The sequence below is a fragment of the Eurosta solidaginis genome, chromosome 5, assembly GCF_040869045.1.
Source record: "Eurosta solidaginis isolate ZX-2024a chromosome 5, ASM4086904v1, whole genome shotgun sequence".
Lineage (NCBI taxonomy): Eukaryota > Metazoa > Arthropoda > Insecta > Diptera > Tephritidae > Eurosta > Eurosta solidaginis.
Genome location: NC_090323.1, coordinates 245,679,324 through 245,698,175, shown reverse-complemented (window position 1 = coordinate 245,698,175; position 18,852 = coordinate 245,679,324). Strand labels below are relative to the sequence as shown.

The following is an 18,852-nucleotide window of genomic DNA, read 5'->3' as shown; positions in this document are numbered from 1 at the left end:
ACCATGAAAGACGATGGACCCGATTGCCATGCCGATGTTTAAAAACCTTGGATATGAGAGATTTAAATACCCGGCGCTTGTCTTCAATATATATCTGTCCACATTCTTCATCCATGAAAAACGAAAAATGGCTGGTAGCGCTACTAACATGAATCCATGACTTGGAACGGTCTACCCTTCCTCCTAGGTGGAAGGTGGGCTGCAAATTTTTTGTGTGATCGGCAGGTATCGGCCCAGTTCAGAAACGATACATAAAACAATTATTAAAAGAATTAAACAAGGGATGCCACATACATATCGAAACTCCTTTCGCTCCCCACCAGAGTTGTCATTGCGCCCTACGCTGATGACTGCATGATAATGGAATAGGTCTGCTGTCCAACACAAAAACATACTGGGTGTGACGTTCGATCAGGATCTATATTTTGTCGTTGTATTTATTGTATGTGTATAAAGTTCATACAAACAAAATCCTCAAGTCTCTGCTTTATTTGGGGTAAAGGCAAAGAAACGCTTATAGCTTCCTATAAACCAATTGGCCAGCCAATGCTATGCGCCTCCGCTACGATAACCGTGCTTAAAAGAAGCACACTGGAAGAAACAACATGTCAAATCACCGCGCTTAGTCTTTCTATGCACCAGACCACCATATACACAGCCAGGCGAGAGTACTCGCTATAAAGTTGAGAAACGATAAGTGCTGAGCAAAAAGTTTATGGAATACTCAGAAACCTTGGCATCCCAGCAGAAATTTCACAGAAGAGGCCCCGCCTCCCAGGGACTTATGGAGCAATTTCTATAAGCATTGTGAAAAAATTCAGTAATTCTTTTAAAACGACACAGAAAGAAATGGAGCTAGTAAAATCAACAAATCAGTTCGTTGTTCTTGACTTAACGGAGATTCGGTGAAATTTATCGAATTATGGTTAATTCGACTGGGTTCTTTGTCAAGCGAAGAAATTAGTTTATTCATTTCAACAGAAGAGAAATTGTCGCTCTTAAGTTAACAAAATTTTGTAAAATTGACAGATTCCTAATCAATCTAACTGATTTTTCTGCTAACACAACTGATCTTACGTCATTTCAACGGCGATCAACAGTCAATACATGAGCAAATGTCAAAGAGAATTTTACGCTCACTGCACTCTCTACTTTGTACTTATGACGATGGTGCCACTTGTTAAAAAAAAAAAACACCAAAATAAGAAAACCATCAAATCGAAAAAACACACAAAATGGGAACCAAAAAAAAAACTAGTTTTTTAGTTATCGATACAAAAGGAAAAAAACCCTTTTTTGAATTTACTGTACAAAAAATGACGAGATACCGGGACACCTATCTATCGGGTACAATTTTGCATCTTCTCGTCCAAGCGAAATGCAAAATTGCGCCATCTTGTTGCAAAAATTTTGCTTGATCGAACAGGATTTTTCCAAAGTTAGTAACCTTTTGTTCAAGTTTTTATGAATTTTCACTCACGCGTATGAATCTAATAAGATAATAAAAAAACATAATTTTTTAATGTTGATGTTTCCGACAAAATAAAAGTTTGAGTTATTTTGGAATCGTTTCAACTTAAAGTGTCACGAAAATTGAACTTTCCAAATTACATGTAAAGTTAGTCCAGAGGTGAATCACCTTCCTGCGATTTGATTCTTTACTTTTCTATAACTTAAAGTTCTATTTTTAAAATGTTACGTCAAACATTTATACTACAAGTTTTGTTCGAAACAATGAACTACATGCGAGAGAAGAAATTGAGAATGAGTTGAGCTGCAACTGAAAGAATTGAGAATCAGTTTTGTGACTACTATTTTCATTTCTATATTCATATGTATGTATATGTAAGCATGCGTATTTATGTATTCACATATTTACGTATGTACATATTTATATGGCGGCCTCCGTGGTGTGATGGTAGCGTGCACCCCGGGCAAAGCAACATCAAAATTTTAGAAACAAGCTTTTTCAATCAGAGGAAAATTTTCTAAGCGGGTTCGCCCTCGACAGTGCGGCAACCACTCCGAGTGTACTTCTGCCATGAAATGCTCTCAGTGAAAACTCATATGCTTTGCAGATGCCGCGTATTCAGTGTATTCTTAGGAGGGCAACTTCTTTTAGACATAACTTCCTCTCTGTTCGGTTCCCGTTAAACATTTTCAATCTTCAATTTCATACATTTCACCAAAAGCAGCCTGCAATGATAGGAAACTCGTCATGTTTAATGAGTTATTTAGTTGGTTAGATCGCAGATGGAGCTTAATACATTTTTAAAACTCAATAGGGGCGCATATTTTGTAACACAAGGTTTATTGATAAAGAGTTGCTTAAATAACATTAAAAAACGGCTTGAAGAGCTCATAAGCCTGAAAATCTCTAAAGCTCACATGTAAATTGTTTTATTTGTGCGGTTTGCATTGTTCCGATGTATTTACGAGTTTTAATGAGTTACCTTAATATTTAAGCTCAGCACACACTTGAGTGTGTAAAATTTCATAATTTTCTATGTGTATATATTATAATATATAAAATATAGTTGCAATGATTTTTATGATATTCAAGAGAAGTGAAATATATTCCGATTATAAAAAACCTACGTGTGTGTGGTAAGGCTCCCACTGAATGTCCCCTAAGCCCAAATGTGCTTAACACTCCCTTCGTAAATTGTTCTGTGCGTACCTCAAACCCTGTTATTTTTGAGTTTTGTACGGTGTCGGAGCCTGAAGTCATAAGGTGCATATATAAAATTGGAACCAATGCAATTGGGTTGGATGGAATTGTGATTAAATTCGTCAAAATAATTTTGTCATATACAATAAGCACCATAACTCACATCATCAACTATGCCATTACGAGCTCATGCTTTCCGAACTGAACTGTGGAAAGTAGCTAAGGTTTGACTCTGCCCAAAAATAAAAAAGCAAGCTCTCCGGAAGATTTTAGGGCCATAAGTATTTTACCAGTGCTATCTAAAGTGTTTGAGGGCCTATTAGCTGAACAGATCAGCTCGCATGTTACCGGACACTACTTACTTTCGCCAAACCAGTCAGGTTTTAGAGCTCAACACAGCTGTTCAACAGCTTTGATAAAAATACTTGATGACATACGCGTATCATTTGATAAATGCCACTTAACCCTTCTGTGTCTGCTTGACTTTTCAAAAGCATTTGACTCAGTCGACACTACTATGTCATAAGCTACAGCATTATTTTGGTTTTGGCAGTACACTCGGAGGTTGATGGAAAGTTATTTGTCTGACAGGTATCAGTTTGTCAGTAATGGATCAGATGTATCGGAGCCAAAGAAAGTGGTGAGTGGCGTTCCGCAAGGGTCCATACTTGGTCCACTGCTTTTCAGTCTTTTCCTGAGTGATGTGCTTTATTTCTGTGAGTTTGTAAGTATGCATGCATATGATGACGATATTCAGCTTTATTTATCCGATTGCTAAAACAATATGCATGATCTCTGCCTTAAAATAAATAACGATTTATCTGCTATTTTATGACAAACGCAGCTAAATCATTTGTTTTGCCCATTGCCAGAAAAAATATCGCAAATCTTACAATACCTGAGCTAAGTATTGGGAGCGCTACGGTGAAGACCGTTAGTAAAGTTAGAAACCTTGGTGTTATAATGAATACTAGTCTTACTGAGACTGATCATATCAACTCCGTGGTTTTTGTTCTTGTTGTAGCGATAAGGTTGCTCCCCGAAGGCTTTCGGGAGTGTTATCTATGTGATGGTCCTTTGCCGGACGCAGATCCGTTACGCTCCTGTACCACAGACCCATTAAGTTGCTAGCCCGACCATCTCGGGAACGATTTATGTGGCCACATTAAACCTTTAGGCAATCACCTACCCCCCATCCCCAAGTTCCATGAGGAGATTGGGGTCGCCAGAGCCTCGTCTGTTAGTTAAACAGGATTCGCCGCGGATAGGTGAGGTTGGCAATTGGGTTTGGAGAAGCTATATATTGCGCTTCCAATCTTAAGAGTTGCGCTACACAGCCCTTTGAATCTGGTATTTTAGCCGCCTCTTACGACAGGCATACCTACCGCGGGTATATTCTGACCCCGTGGTAGGAAAGGTGTATGGGGCTCTGCGCAGTTTGCGACAGTCTGCGCCTTGTACGCCATTACATATCAAAAGAAAGCTTGCCATCCAAAGCGGCAATTACCCACCGACGTGTGCCGTACGTACGTTTTTAGTCGTACGAAACACGTTTGACCGAACTCTCAAGCCCTTAGGAATCAATGTGTGCGTCTGCGTACATGTACATAACATATTTGTGTATGTATTGTTTACAGATAAGCACTGTTGCCATTGACCATTTTGCATGCATGCTTATGGAAACATCAACTTTTTCCAATTTAATTTTTGATGTTGTAAAAGGCTGGAATTAATATTAAATAAATATAAATAGATTACATATTTATAATCTGCACTTTTAATAATTATTTCGAATAATTTCCAAATTTTTCAAACTTTAATTAGGTGTTTCTGCATAAAACTGCAAACCGTCAAAAATTAGCGCACAAAAGTTTACTAGGCAACTCTATCTAGTGAGAGAGCGATCAGCTGACACGTTCTTACGGAAAAAATCAAAATTGTTTTGATTTCTACGTTCCGGGCTACGTACGTACGGGCGGTGCACGTCGGTGAGTTTTTGTTTACATTGCACACTCATAAGATAGGTCGTGTCAGCTGATACGTTTTTGGTACGCACGTTCGTGAGTAACTGCCGCATAACTGCCGCACAACTCGTTTTACCCCTTATTACATACTCGGAGCTAATATACAATAAGCTCAACTAAAGATCTACCCATAAAATGAAGGTTGCCTTTAATTATGTCACTAGGTATGTCTATGGCTTACATAAGTTTGAACATATATCCGCTTGGAGATCTAGACTTCTGGGCTGTAACCTGGCTGATTATCAGAAGGCAAGGAGTTGCATTTTTCTGTTTCGCCTGATCCTAAAAAAAACACCGGAATACTTGTATAATAAAATGGTATTTAATAGGTCTCTCCGCTCATGCACTCTATCCGTACCTGCTTTTAATTATGCACCTTCGACTAGGCTGTCTTTTGTCAACACCATGCGTCTCTGGAATTCAATCCCTGCTTCTGGGAGAAACTCTCTAGACCAAAACAACTATAGACGTATTCTTTACAGCTATTGTTCTAATCTTGAAACTCAAACTGGCTATATAAAATAATTTCAAACTACTTCTCTATATTTCTTCTATACTACTTTCTTATACTCCTTTTTTATATTTTTTGATCTGTTCATTTATGTAACTTAAATTAATGTTTAGGCATATTTTGCTTCATATGCAAATTTCTAATTCAATTGTAATACCTGGTTGTTGTACTCTTAAAAGATTTCATTATCTTAATGTACTAATGTGATTAAATAAATACAATACAATACAATAAAATACAATAAAAATGTAACGTACATACATTAGTTGAACATCATATTAAAAAGGGCATATGACTTAGCAACATTTCTTTATACCATGTTATACCATGCGTGAGCCATGTCTATCCATCTGTCCGTTAACACGATAACTCGAGCAAAAATTGATATATATTATATTATTACATTATATAAATTTGGTGCATTAGCGTATCTGGACATAAAACCGATCGGTATTAAAAATGGGGGAACGAAATCGAACGATAACCACGCCCACTTTTTTGATACCAAAAAATGCAAAAATTCATTATCAAAGACGGGAAAATTAAAAAAAAAAAACTTGATATGTGGATTAACTCTATGACAAAAATAGAAATTTGTTAAAATTTTAGAAGAAGAAAATTTAAAAGTTTCATTGTGTCCATTAATTAATTTATTTATTAACTATTGCAATGATACTTTATGACATTCAAGACAAAAAAATTTATTTCCGATTATAAAAACATCTCTCATAATCAAGAATCATTTTAGGGGGTTTCCACCCAAAAAATGTGTTCATACCATCTTTTTGCGTGGTAGGTAAAATAATATTTAAAGTGCTAGCTCTCGAATGAAGAAACATTTAAAGGTGCTTTACAGGTCTAATCTGCAAAAGCATGTCAAGCGTGATATTTATAATTTGTAATTATTCCATGCCGACTGCTAAGTCGGCAAGTTTAATGTCAAGGTCTTGGCACAAACAACCTCCGAAGAGATTTTACGCCGAGCTTCTTTTCCAATTTGTGTCGTGCTCCTTTTTAATTTTTAGTACTAATTAACGGGACAGGACCTACATATTTTATGCGAACTCCGAACGGCATCTGCAAAGCAAATTAATTTCCAACGAGAAGCTTTTCATGACAAAAGGAGTTATGAACATACATACGTATGTATATGTACATATATTATGCTTGGGGATCTTTTCAAGGAATTAAAAGTAAAGTTGAGGCGAGAAGCAATTCTTATTTTAATATTTTTTACAAACCTTCAAACGTTTCTTGCACTCTGAAAAGTTTTTGAATTTTCCATAAGAAATTATTTTCACACATTTTTATCTTTACTAGAGTTCGCCCAGTGGTTGAAATTCAACCACAGGAAAGGAAAGGACAAGAAAGGAAAGGAAAGGAAGGAAAATCAATGGAAGGGAAATGAAAATAAAAGAAATGAAAGATAACTTCTGAAATTTACTTATTCTTTTGTTTTATTCGACACTCGTTCTTGAACAAAAAGTAATGGCATAATACACAGAATTTGCAAACCAAAAAGTTCGCCATTGGCTATAAAACCGTTACGAGAAGATCAATAATTTTTGAACACAAAAACAATGAATGACATGCCAATAAAATAAAAGAAACAGAAAGTGATAGTCGGTGGCATCAGGTGTGAAGGTAAAATCAAGTAACATCCAACCAAACCAAACCACAAAAGAGCCGAAAATTTGCGTTGTTTAAATGGCATTCATTGAATAATTTGCAAATAATTGCCAATTGTGGTTAAACACTCACTCAAGTCAAGTCCAACTAAGTCACGATCCACGTACCACACTCTGCATGTATAGCACTTGGTGTATTTAACTTCCTTATGCTTGAATGGCATTGAAAGTTTTCTACTTGAATTTGAATTTGAACTTGAGATGAGTTTGTGATTTACATAGAATCTTAACCTACTCGAGTGCTTTGTATTTTCGTACAATTGAAATTCCCTAGAAAACTGTTGTGCTTTAAACAAAAGTAGAAGTAACTTCTGTCTGTGAAAAAGTTTTCATATTTTTATTTTTGACACCAACTCATTTTGTCAAAAACAAGATTTCTAAAATGTTATAAAGACATGAACAAGTTAGAAATATGTATATATAATCATATATGGAATCATATATATATTTATTTATTTATTTACTCATCTTGAAATTGTTACATTTCTTACAGACTAATGGCATATATAAAGACTTACGCACTAATCTAACATTTGGTTAAGTAACAATTTAAAAGTATTTTCAGAGTAGGAAAAATCAAAGACTGACGAATTTGAGAACAAGTTAAACTCTTTAAGAGCTCTGGAAAGAGGAGAATTTGCAGCATAATTAGTTCTTGCCAATCCCACAAAAAAATACGCATTATTTCTTAGGCATATATGTGGAATAGCAAGGAAAATACGTTCTAAAAGGTAGGGACAATAAAAGCCCCACGTATTAAATTAAAAACAAATATTAGAGAGAGAAAAGTTGTCCTGCAGTTCAAAGTCTTAAGATTGATATGCAAACATCTGGATTCGTAGGAAGGAAAAGGATGATCAAAATGAAGGGGACGTAGAGCGTACGTAATAAATACTTTTTGAATTCTTTCAAGACGATAAATATGACAAGCATAAAACGGCCGCCAAATAAATACGGCATATTCCAATCTCCAACATACGAAAGTAGTATATAGTGATTTTAAAGTATATGGGTCAGTGAAATCAGAACTGAATCGTCGAACAAAAGCCAACATCGAGTAAGCATTAGCTATTGTAAAGTTTAAATGACTATGAAAATAAAACTTGGAATCAAAGACCACAACAGCTGGCAATATCATTAATGAAAATCACAAAAAGAATAGGGCCCAGTATTCTTCCTCGAGCAACGCCTGAAGAAGCTATGAAGGGATATGAGGTCACACCATCAACTACCACGATACAACTACGGTTCGAGAGATATGATTTAATCCATTTCAAAAAAACAGAATGAAAACTGAAACAATGTAATTTAGATATTGGAATACTATAATTAACTTTATCGAAGGCTTTTGAAAAGTTGGTATACACGGTATCTACTTGGGATCGATTAGTAAAAGCGTCGATGCAGTATTCCGAAAACACTGTCAAGTTAGACGTGGTTGATCTTCCCGACATGAAACCATGCTGATCTACAGAGATTAGACTATTTATTGAGAAAATATTTTTTGCTTTTACAATACATTCGAAAATTTTTGAGACAGTAGATAATTTAGAGATCGGTCTGTAATTAACAATATTGTTTTTATTGTCAGTTTTGAAAATGGGAGTGATAAACGTAATTTTTCATGCATCAACGAACTCCCCTTGCGCGAGGGATTTACTAAAAACCAGCCATAGAGGGTAGGCGAAAGCAGAACGGTTTTTGATAAGAAGAGATGACAAGCCATCAGAATCAGTCTGTGATGACAATTTTACTTGCTGAATCCCCCTTTCAACATCGTCTAAAGTGAGCTCGAGACCACCAAAATTTAACATAGAATCAGCAGGGGGAAGCCAATTATTACTCACGTCTGGGTCAAAATTTGAACTAAAATAATCAGCGAAAAGATTCGCGGCATCTGATGAAGAGTCTGCTTGTTTATCATTGAAACACACAACGGAGGGAATACTTGAACAGGATTTTATAGACTTAACGTACCCCCAGAAAGCTTTGGGATTCAATTTTATATCTGCCTCAAAGTTACGCACATATTTCTTCTTCAAATCCTTGCTCAATGACTTAAACTCTTTTAAGTACTGCAAATACTTTTCTGTATGAGAAGGCAATTATGATTTTTTAAATTTTTTATAAAACTTGTTCCGTAAATTCTTAAGTTTTTTCAACTCCTTAGTAAACCAAGGAACTTTATAAGCCCTTTTTTGGTTTTCGGGATGTTGTCACTACAGATAGTGCTTAAATTATTCTCAAATATATCAAAACAACCTGAGACTTCAACCCCAGTAAATAGCATATACTAGCCAATAGAATTAATTGACGAATTGACAATATCGACATCGTAATTTTTAAAGCAAAAGTTTGAAAAAGAGTCCTCACAATAAGTATTAAACTCATAAAACTCCAAATGAAGAACAAGCGGTACATGATGCAAACCAGGAGTAGACAGAGGGCCGAGGCACTCCTGGATAGAAAAATTTATATTTTAATTATATCGCTTGAAAGATAAGGTCCAAAATTCTATGAAACGTATTATAAAAGCTGTTGACTTGACTAAGGTCAAATTTTGAAAAACTGTCAATCAAGTATATTTCAGCAAATGTATTAATAGATTTTGGGTAGAGACGAAGGCCACCGTTTATATTAGACCATTCTAATTTGCTAAGGTTGAAATCTCTGATTACGCAAACGTTTTCGTGATCAGATGCTAAGGCTACAATATTATCATTATATATATATATAATGGAGTCTAACGGTCTTTGGCGCACACAATAAGTGAACATTTGAGTATTTGTGTTAACCCATTTTCGCATTTCATCACAATCGGCATGCAATTGCAATCTATACAACCGATCCACATACGCTTTTGACATTTTCTTACCTAAAAGAAAGCCGGCAAGAACACAATGGTTAAACAACGTATTATAATATTAATTTTAGTGCTGTACCAGAGTTATAAAAAGCTGTTTGCCACTAGGTTTTTTTTTAAAGACAAGTTTCCTACTGTACCGGAAACTGCTTTGTATTCTTGATATTTTTTCTTTCTCTTTATCGCACTATTTTTTAATCAATTACGTCCGCGATTTTTCTTGATGTAGGGTTGTGTCCTCGCAGTCGAGTCTTGCAGGGAAGGTTGAGCGAGAGAAAATTATTTTTGCTGGCAATGTTGGTTGTCAAGGAGACTCAGTCCGTGTTCCTTGAAAAGTTACTGAATGTACAAATATGCTCCAATTAATTGTGCTGTAAACATCTGTTCCTATTTCAAACTCTTTTGGAGGATTTAGAATACGCAATCGGGTTTTTGTATTTAATATATGTACATATATGTGGTACCAAAAATTGCTTAGATCACAAAGGATTATTGTGCTTGCTTAGAGTTCTTTGAAGTAAGAATTTCTTTCCAAAGAAAAAAAAAAAAAAATTATTTCAGTTGTCACTTTGTTTGATTCTGGGATGGGCGTCATCAACAAAATATAAAAACCAAATTTTTAATCCATTTCGACGCATCCGCGTCATCATCAGGAAGTCTATTTATTCTCAAACAAACAACATGAAAATACAAAAGTAATCATTATTTTCAATAAACATTACAAATTCAACATTAAAACAATAACTAACAATAATTTAATTAGTTGTACAAACACAATAATATCACAGGACAATCGACACATTCATTTTTCTAATTTTCTATTTTTGTTTTTATCATTTTTTATTATTGCTGTATAAGCGCTATTTGTATTGTCAATGTCTTCTTTAAAATTCATGACATTCATCATATGTTGTTGGATGCGGAGACTTTCCAGTGTCATCCTCCTTTTGCATCTTCTCTCAACATCTAAAATTTTTGCGTTCCCAAAATCAGCTGTATGGTCATTGTCAGTCAGGTGTTGAGAAAGCGCGGTATTTGTTTTTCTGTTTTTTGCGTCCATTTCATGTTCGCGTATTCTCGTTCTCAATGCTCAATGACCGGTTATCATCACTCACAATATTTTGAACAACGATAAAATGTTATGCATTATTCAAGAAATGCTTCAATAAAAATAATTTGTTATTCATCAATCAGAAAGTTTTAAATGATGAATAATTTTTTATTTCGATTTATTTTATTTCAAAATGACTCCGCCTTGGTTTGAGTCACCTTGATAAATGACCTGCTAATGACAATATGTAATGAATTTGAACTCAAATGGGGCGTTTTTGGAATAAAATTTTAAAATATGGCATTACTCAAAAGTTTTCTTAAATAGGTTGTTTTCAAAACGGCGGCCGACATAGGACATTATTCTACTGAACGGTAGATAGATTAAAAAAAGGAAGCACTTACGTTTATAAGCACATTTTCGATTTTCGATTGAATCTGAAAGTAAAGAAAACAGTAATGAGAATCGGTTGTGTTTGATAGCAATTAAATTAAATAATAACTAAATGCATACATCATCTCGGAAAGTAAAATTGCTAAAAAGCTTTTTTGTGAGACATGCCATGCTAGCTGCAAATAATGAACTTTATATGCATGATCAGCTCAAGGTTTGTCTTATAGCAAAAGGAGCATTTGAGTTGGGTTATTCATAGATTTGCTTATCAAACTGTCTGCTTTTGTGGTTATGTTTCTGTTCTATTAGAAAAGCAAAATACACTGGGCAGAACGTATTTTTAACCAGATAAACTGATAATAGGACTGACAGAACAATCCTATATGAAATGGTGGAAAAGTGGAAGGAGCCACGCCCCATTCTGTGCAAAATTTTTTATATCTCCGAAAATATTTCAATCACATATCGAATTCTTAAGAGAAATGCGAGTGAGAAGGGCGTTATAGTTTCTATTCTGCTGAAATGAATAAACAAAAAAACACATTCTGTTAAATTAAACATAGTTCGATAAATTTTACCAAATAGCGGCTAACCCGATTTGTTGTAACCAAGAAATAGCTAAAGAAAGGTTAGAAAAGGGAGAAAGAAAATGTAAAGGGAAACAGTGAGATGAGGAATAGGGACTGGGTGGATAAATTATTCTGAAATAAATAATATTAAGGAAAAAAGCAATAAGGAAAGACGAAAAGTATTAAGAAGAGTAAGAGTATTGGGAAAGGGTTGGAAAAGGTGTGAAAAAGATTAAAATAGAAAGAAGTGCAAGGAGAGGAAGAGGACACTAATATAATGGAAGAGGGATGAAGGAAAGGGAAAAGGGATGTATGGAGAGTATCCAGATAAGTTCCACAGTTATTTATAGTTTCCCTGGTGTGTGCTTTTGTACGTCCGCAAAAGTGTTCTGGACCATAGAGTGCTCCCTTGCACCCTGATTTGCTAGGTAACCTGCATGTTCATTACCTTCATGTCCCTGATGTCCGTGGACCTATCTAACAAAACCTTGGGGAGTGTTATCGATGTGATGGTCCTTTGCCGGATACAAATCCGGTACGCTCCGGTGCCATAGCACCATTAAGGTGCTAGCCCGACCATCTCGGGAACGATTTATGTGGCCACATTAAACCTTCAGGCCATTCCCTCCCTCCCTACCTCCAAGTTCCATGAGGAGCTTGGGGTCGCCAGAGCCTCGTCTGTTAGTGAAACAGGATTCGCCGCGGATAGGTGAGGTTGACAATTGGGTCTGGAGAAGCTATATATTGCGCTGGCAACCTGAAAGGTTGCGCTACACAGCCCCTTGAATCTGGTATTTTAGTCGCCTCTTACGACAGGCATACCTACCGCGGGTATATTCTGATCCCCTAACCCGCTGGGGTATTTCAGTGCAGTCATCCACTGCTTTTGATGCAACTGTGTAGGATTGCAAGGCAGGCAAGGCGCACTGGCTGTCCGACATAATGTAAATGCTCTTCGATGTTGAGCCCCTCCGCAGACATTCTCTACCACGGACTTCTATTGCATGGATTTCTGGCTGAAATATGGTGGGGTAGCATCCCAGTGGTGTTGATTTCTTGAAGTTCGGCCCATAGATGCCAGCTCCAGTTATTCCGTCATCGAATTGCGATCCATCCGTTTACCAGACTTCTGAGTCAGGATTCCCTGCTTCCCAGTGGGTCCGGTCAACAATGAACACTTCAAAGTTCCGTGAGATTCTGAGCTTAGATACCCACGAGTATGGGGGAAGGTAGGTAAGCTGGGACATAGCTCCCAATATCCCAGAAAGACTAAGTACAACCAGAGGCCGTCAGGTATCTGGAGGTTATCGTTATAAGACACACTAACGTAGTGCTATTTATCCCATGAGTACGGTTCGGATGACACTCGGAATTACTGGTTTTATCGATATGGCCCCTCTATATTCGCCATATTTGTTAGCAACGCATGGGCACCTTATTCTCTTCGCAACGTATGGCCGGTCTTGAGGTAAAAATAGCCCCTGTTTACAGGAAGCTTGGCCCAGGGGAAATGGGGTACAGATGGGAGCTGCGAGAAGAAGGAAAATCTGGTTATAGGGAGGAGAAAAATGTCGCCGCACGCATTCGCCCGCCGAAGCGTTACCAGCTGTCACCTCGAGGAGACTCCGGCCAAATATGGGAGGAGGGTGCAAGTACCTACAAGTCGACGTTTTGGGATGACGCCGGTGTGTGCAGGGCGAGACATCCCCATCAAAGACACCCAAAAAGATGAAAAATTGCACGTATTATTGTAAAAAGAAGTATTCCATACCCAACCAAAGTTTTTTTTCATAGAGTTCCCTTAAAAAACTGATTCAAAGTCACCTTTGTCCGCTATTGCGGCCTTTTTCGGTAATCTGTAAATGTAGCATACTATCGTCAGTTGGTTATCTTATTGAGTCATAGAATTTAAAAAAATCACATTTTCGAGTTGGCTTAATTTACAATAAAACATGGAGCATGTTTTCAAGGAATTTATCACTCAAAAAATTAGCTTTAATTATTTGCTTTTGAACTAAGTCGCTTTTTTGCAGAGTTTAATGTATATATTTAACTTATTCAATTAGTCGTTAGCGCATTTATCGTTACTTATTTTTATGCATGACTAACTTTGCTTAAAAATCATTTAGTTTATTGTACAAGACCGTAATTAACATCAAAACAAAACCAGTAATCGCCAATTTATAGACTTTAGAATTTGAAAATTAATATCACACTGAGGCCATTAGCAAATATACATTTATAATTTTTTTTTCAGACACTTCAGTATTATAGCTTACCAGTGCTGCCGTTTTTACGTTCGGCTGACTTTGTATTTAGTTTTTTTTTTTGTAAGGCAAATTGGTAACTGACAGCGTTTCAAATGATTAGCGCAGTTCTCACGCAGCTAATAATTACTCTGACGTGGTGTGGTGCTTTATTACAGATTTGTGTTTGCACTTGTACATATAAATATCTATATACATATATCTATGTATGTACGCTAGGGTGGGTATTATAATTCATTCTCATCCCTTGAAATGGTAATACCAAAATCAAAAACATTACATATGTCTAAAATACAAGTGTATTGTGCAGTCATCGGCGTAGGATAGAATAGTTACTCTTTCTGGTGGGGAAGCGAACTTAGACATGTAAAAGTTAAACCAAGTGGGCATAGGACACTACTCACTACCCTACTTTCCTAAACTGCACGGATGCCTGCCGACCACACAGATCATTTGCAGTCCACCTTTTGAGACTTGGAGAAAGGGTGAGCCCTTCCAAGTCTGCAGTAAAGTGTCATGATTGACTGTATCAAAGGCTAATACAGGTTGCCGTACCAAAGGTTTCTCGCAGCAAAACTCCTAACCTTTCTTCGGCGTACACCTACCACCCCACGGCCCATGCGCAGCACTCACTTTCCTAGCCTGTTGGATCGACCATTGCTTCTAAACGCTTGACAATTCTTAATGGAGCACGGTACTGTCGGATAGCACTCTTACTCGCTCGGATCCGTACCTGTCTCTAATATACTTCTCTAATTGGATTCACCTGCTGTCGATCAGCCGTAGTTTATTGAATCTTCGCAAAATTTTCCTCTCCAAGAGCTAATTTTTCCCCCTTTGTTATCAACACAAGATATTGGGAAGGCTACATCGAAGTACAGTCAGTTATACCCCCTGGCTGTAAATCATCCAATGGACTCAATTCTTAGTCACCGAAATCACGCCGCTCTCATTGGAAGCAAAACTTCGAAGAGGGAATACCTTTAACCCATATAGGCTGGAGGTGTGGAGCACGGCTAAGTTTTCACAGCATCGACAAGGTGCATAGTGGAAACCTACGTAAGCTAGTGGTAGTAATAGATGACAAAATCATGTTTAGACAAGTTGAAATCAACAATGAAATTCTTCTTATGTATATTTTATACGATTTTTACAAATGTGGCTGAGAGGTGGCGTCTTTTTCAATTACAGTCTGGGGTCAAGCATATAATAACATGACTGCATTAATTGATAACAAAGAAACTCCTTTAAACCTTGGGGCCTGCTGTACAGGCAATTATTTTTAATTTGTCTTTTTTATCAAATTTGCCATATATGAGATTCGCGGTTATATGAAGGTTACATGTGACGCACAGGGGTTAAAGCTAAGACTTTCCTATAGAGGCTGAAAAAAAAAATTTTTTTGTGACTTACACCTAAAATCGACAAAATTGGAATTTTCGATACGTCAATATGCCTCTAGTAATAAATGCTGGACAACAACAATTGCAAGTCAAGCAGGGTGAAATAGAAGACAGCAATAAATATCACATATAACTCAGCCATATACACATATACATAGAAGGCAACAGTGAATATGAGATGCAGAGGTAAAAGAGAAGGCTGTTCGCGAGAAGTCTAGACCCTTGGAGAACCGGTGAACGAGGCAACTGAAACGATCTGCAAGAATACAACATGTACATGTGTTAGAATATTCTTATATGCACATTTGGGTATTTATATTACAGCGTTTAACGTGTTCAAGGACAATCAAATTTCAAGGAGCGGCAAAAGCAGACAGACAGCCGTTTTTGAAGCTAGTTACTAATTCCTCTAGAATTTTGTGACGTTTAAAATGGATTGCTTCATACTTTATTTTAGGAAATTTTTTCCAAAGTTTTCATTAAGTTAACATTGACCTTAAATAACTTTTGATCCATCAGACTTCGCAAAAAATGTTGACAATGACATGTAAACTTATTTTTTTAATGGTGACCAATTAGATGTTTATACAAACCAAAAGATATCAAAACAAAAATTGTCCATACAACTAACATACATACATATGTATATATGTATGTATATGGGAAACAAAAATCCCTACCATATTACCATTTCCACACCTGTTTACTAATAAACAAAGTTCTATGATCAGTATAGTTGTAAACGACCCCGATAACTATTTCTAGCTTAAGTCTCAAGCACAACTTTGGTTAAGTAAATATATGTAACTAAATAAATGAATATTAACAAAGCAACCCCAAACAAAAAAAATATATGCATATATGCATCTATACACACATAAATATATGTACGTATAAATATATGTGCATGCTCATCTGCACAAGCGATGAGCGTAAATAAACGCAATGTCTTTTATTTTACTATTCGAAGTATCCGGATAGTGCGCACTATCCGGATAGTACTATCCGAATAAACGAATAAAAATTCCGAATAAATATTATTCGGATTACGAATACCTGGCGAATAAAAGAGTTTATTATTCGAATAATTTTTATTCGGATAGTCCCACCCCTAGTCTTGAGTCAACCAAGCAAACTCTAGGCACACACGTGCTTCTGGTGAAATCTTTATTTAGGGTTGATACTGGTCTTATTCGATATTATAAATAGCCTTCCGACAACTTTATGTCTGGTGGTATCACATAATATCTTTATTATGTCCAAGTACGCTTCCTTTACAGGGGCAGTTACTATTTAGCATGACCCAATCTAGTCATGGACGGTTTCTATAAGAGATTTCATAGCCCCATAGTATAAAAGAGAAAATTATATGGAAAATGTATGTCCCTTCTCGTGACACAAATGCTTTGGAAATAAGAGGTATTCAAGTAGAGACCCCCGGCGTATCTTTTTTCAAATTTTTGAAATGAAATGGAGATTATCTTGAATCATAGACTGAATAGCGTTTATAAATTAAACAACTTTGAACACAGTCTGCAATCTGCCTGAGAATCCCAATACTTGTCTTAATTGTATGCTGTGTATTGCCTTCATTAGGGGTGTTAATTATTTATGTTTATAAACTTGAAATAGTTAAATATTTATATCTTCTGTTTTGAGTTTTTTAACCCAAACGTTTTCGCGTATCTACTAGCCGTTTGCTTCTGTAATTATAATCTAATTTGTAGTTGGATACGTTAAGGCTGTCAGTATTTATGTATGTACGCATATTAGGGTGCCAATCAGGAAGCTTTTGGGGTTTTAGCTGGTAGTTTAACATTTGGTATGCTTTATTACACTTGCCAAACTATCAAGAACAAGTAAGGTACTATATATTCGGGCGAGACCCAACATTAAATCGCGATCTGTGCGCTCTTACATACACTATATTAAGAGTGTGGTACATTTAAAGAGAAATGGCACAGACATTAAAAGATATTGTTGCGAATCTCTAGAATTCTGGATTATTCTGCGTCTTCTATTATCGTAGAGAAGGGAGGAACCTTTAGAACCCCTATGTCAACGAACGGGACGAAGTTCCAGAAACATATAGAAACAAAACTGGGACAACCCAAAGAGGTTGCCAATGTGGAGGGACTGGGGTAGTCCAATGATTTCTTAACAGGGACGCTTATGACTGCGTATAAATAGCTTGTCCCTTAATAGATTCAGAGGAAAGGCAAAGCCGCCATGGTGGAGCAATGAGCTGAGTTTTCTAGGAAAGAAGGTAACAGAAATGTTGAAGTAAGTAAAGACCGAGGAAAGCGAAACGTGTCGGGACGAGTGCAGAGATCTATTGAGGATATACAGGCGTGAAATTTCCAGGGTGAAGAGAATCTCATGGAAAATTTCTGTGCGGACATCAGCGAAACAGCACGTTTGAAAGAAAGTCATAGCAATAAAGAAAGAGAACGTGGAATGGTCACGTGATGGTAAAGAGTCCTTTGAGGTGCTTTTTCCATCATTCATACATTTTCCATCGGGAGAATGATACAGAAGAGCCAGTAGACAGCACTCACACTTCTATCACGGAGCGTGCAGTGCGGGTCTTGGTTACCGATACCAAGGTCATGGGTGGTGAATACGTTCTCTAAGTTTAAACCGTCGAGCCCAGGTGGTATATTCCGGGCTATGCTACAAGTTTCAAATACATCGGTCGTGGAATATATTAAGATAATATTCGATGGGTTTATAAGACTGAATCATGTACCACACTCTTGGAGAACTGCTCGTGCAGCTTTGCTACCAAATGCGGGGAAGATCGGTCACAAGTATCCCAAAAGACTACAGACCCATTAGCTTAACATCCTTTCCTCTCAAAACGTAGAGATAGAGGCATCCACGTGTATGAAAAACTGCTCTCCACAACACAGCATGCGTACACCAAAGGCAAGTCGATAGACACTGCACTGCATAGGGTGGTAATAAACATAGAGAAAGCCTTGGAGTATAATGGGTATGCTCTCGGAGTCGTCTTAGACATTGCCGGGGCTTTCAACAATGTTTCTAAATATGCGAACATGAATGGTCTTAACCATATTAAAGAACATCCAGCCATAACCAAATGTATCGACTGCATGTTAAATTGCAGGAAGATTACCTCATAATGTGTATTGTATGAAGCCACGAAATCAGAGTCACGCCGCAGGGCGGATGGACGCTTCTGTATATTCATACCTGGGCAACCAATGTCGGGTTGATAGCCAATGCAGAGAAGACGGATATGGTCTTGCTTACTAAGAGGTTCGAGGTCCCAAATTGGACCAGGCCTAAGTTAAGACGGGTGACCCTGCAGCTCTAACATTACACAAAATATCTAGGAATCATCCTAAACAGTAAGCTGTTGTGCAGGCTCAACGTGGAGGAGAGGGTC

The 18,852-nt window shown here is 36.9% G+C and overlaps 1 protein-coding gene across 1 annotated transcript in view; it reads right to left on the bottom strand.

The window, feature by feature from the left end:
• Positions 1–18,852, bottom strand: part of ko (Stork-head domain-containing protein knockout) — a 712,534-nt gene that overhangs the window by 429,469 nt on the left and 264,213 nt on the right. The window contains 1 exon segment of the mRNA XM_067789313.1: positions 11,213–11,245. The gene's annotated coding sequence lies outside the window, so the exon portion shown is untranslated.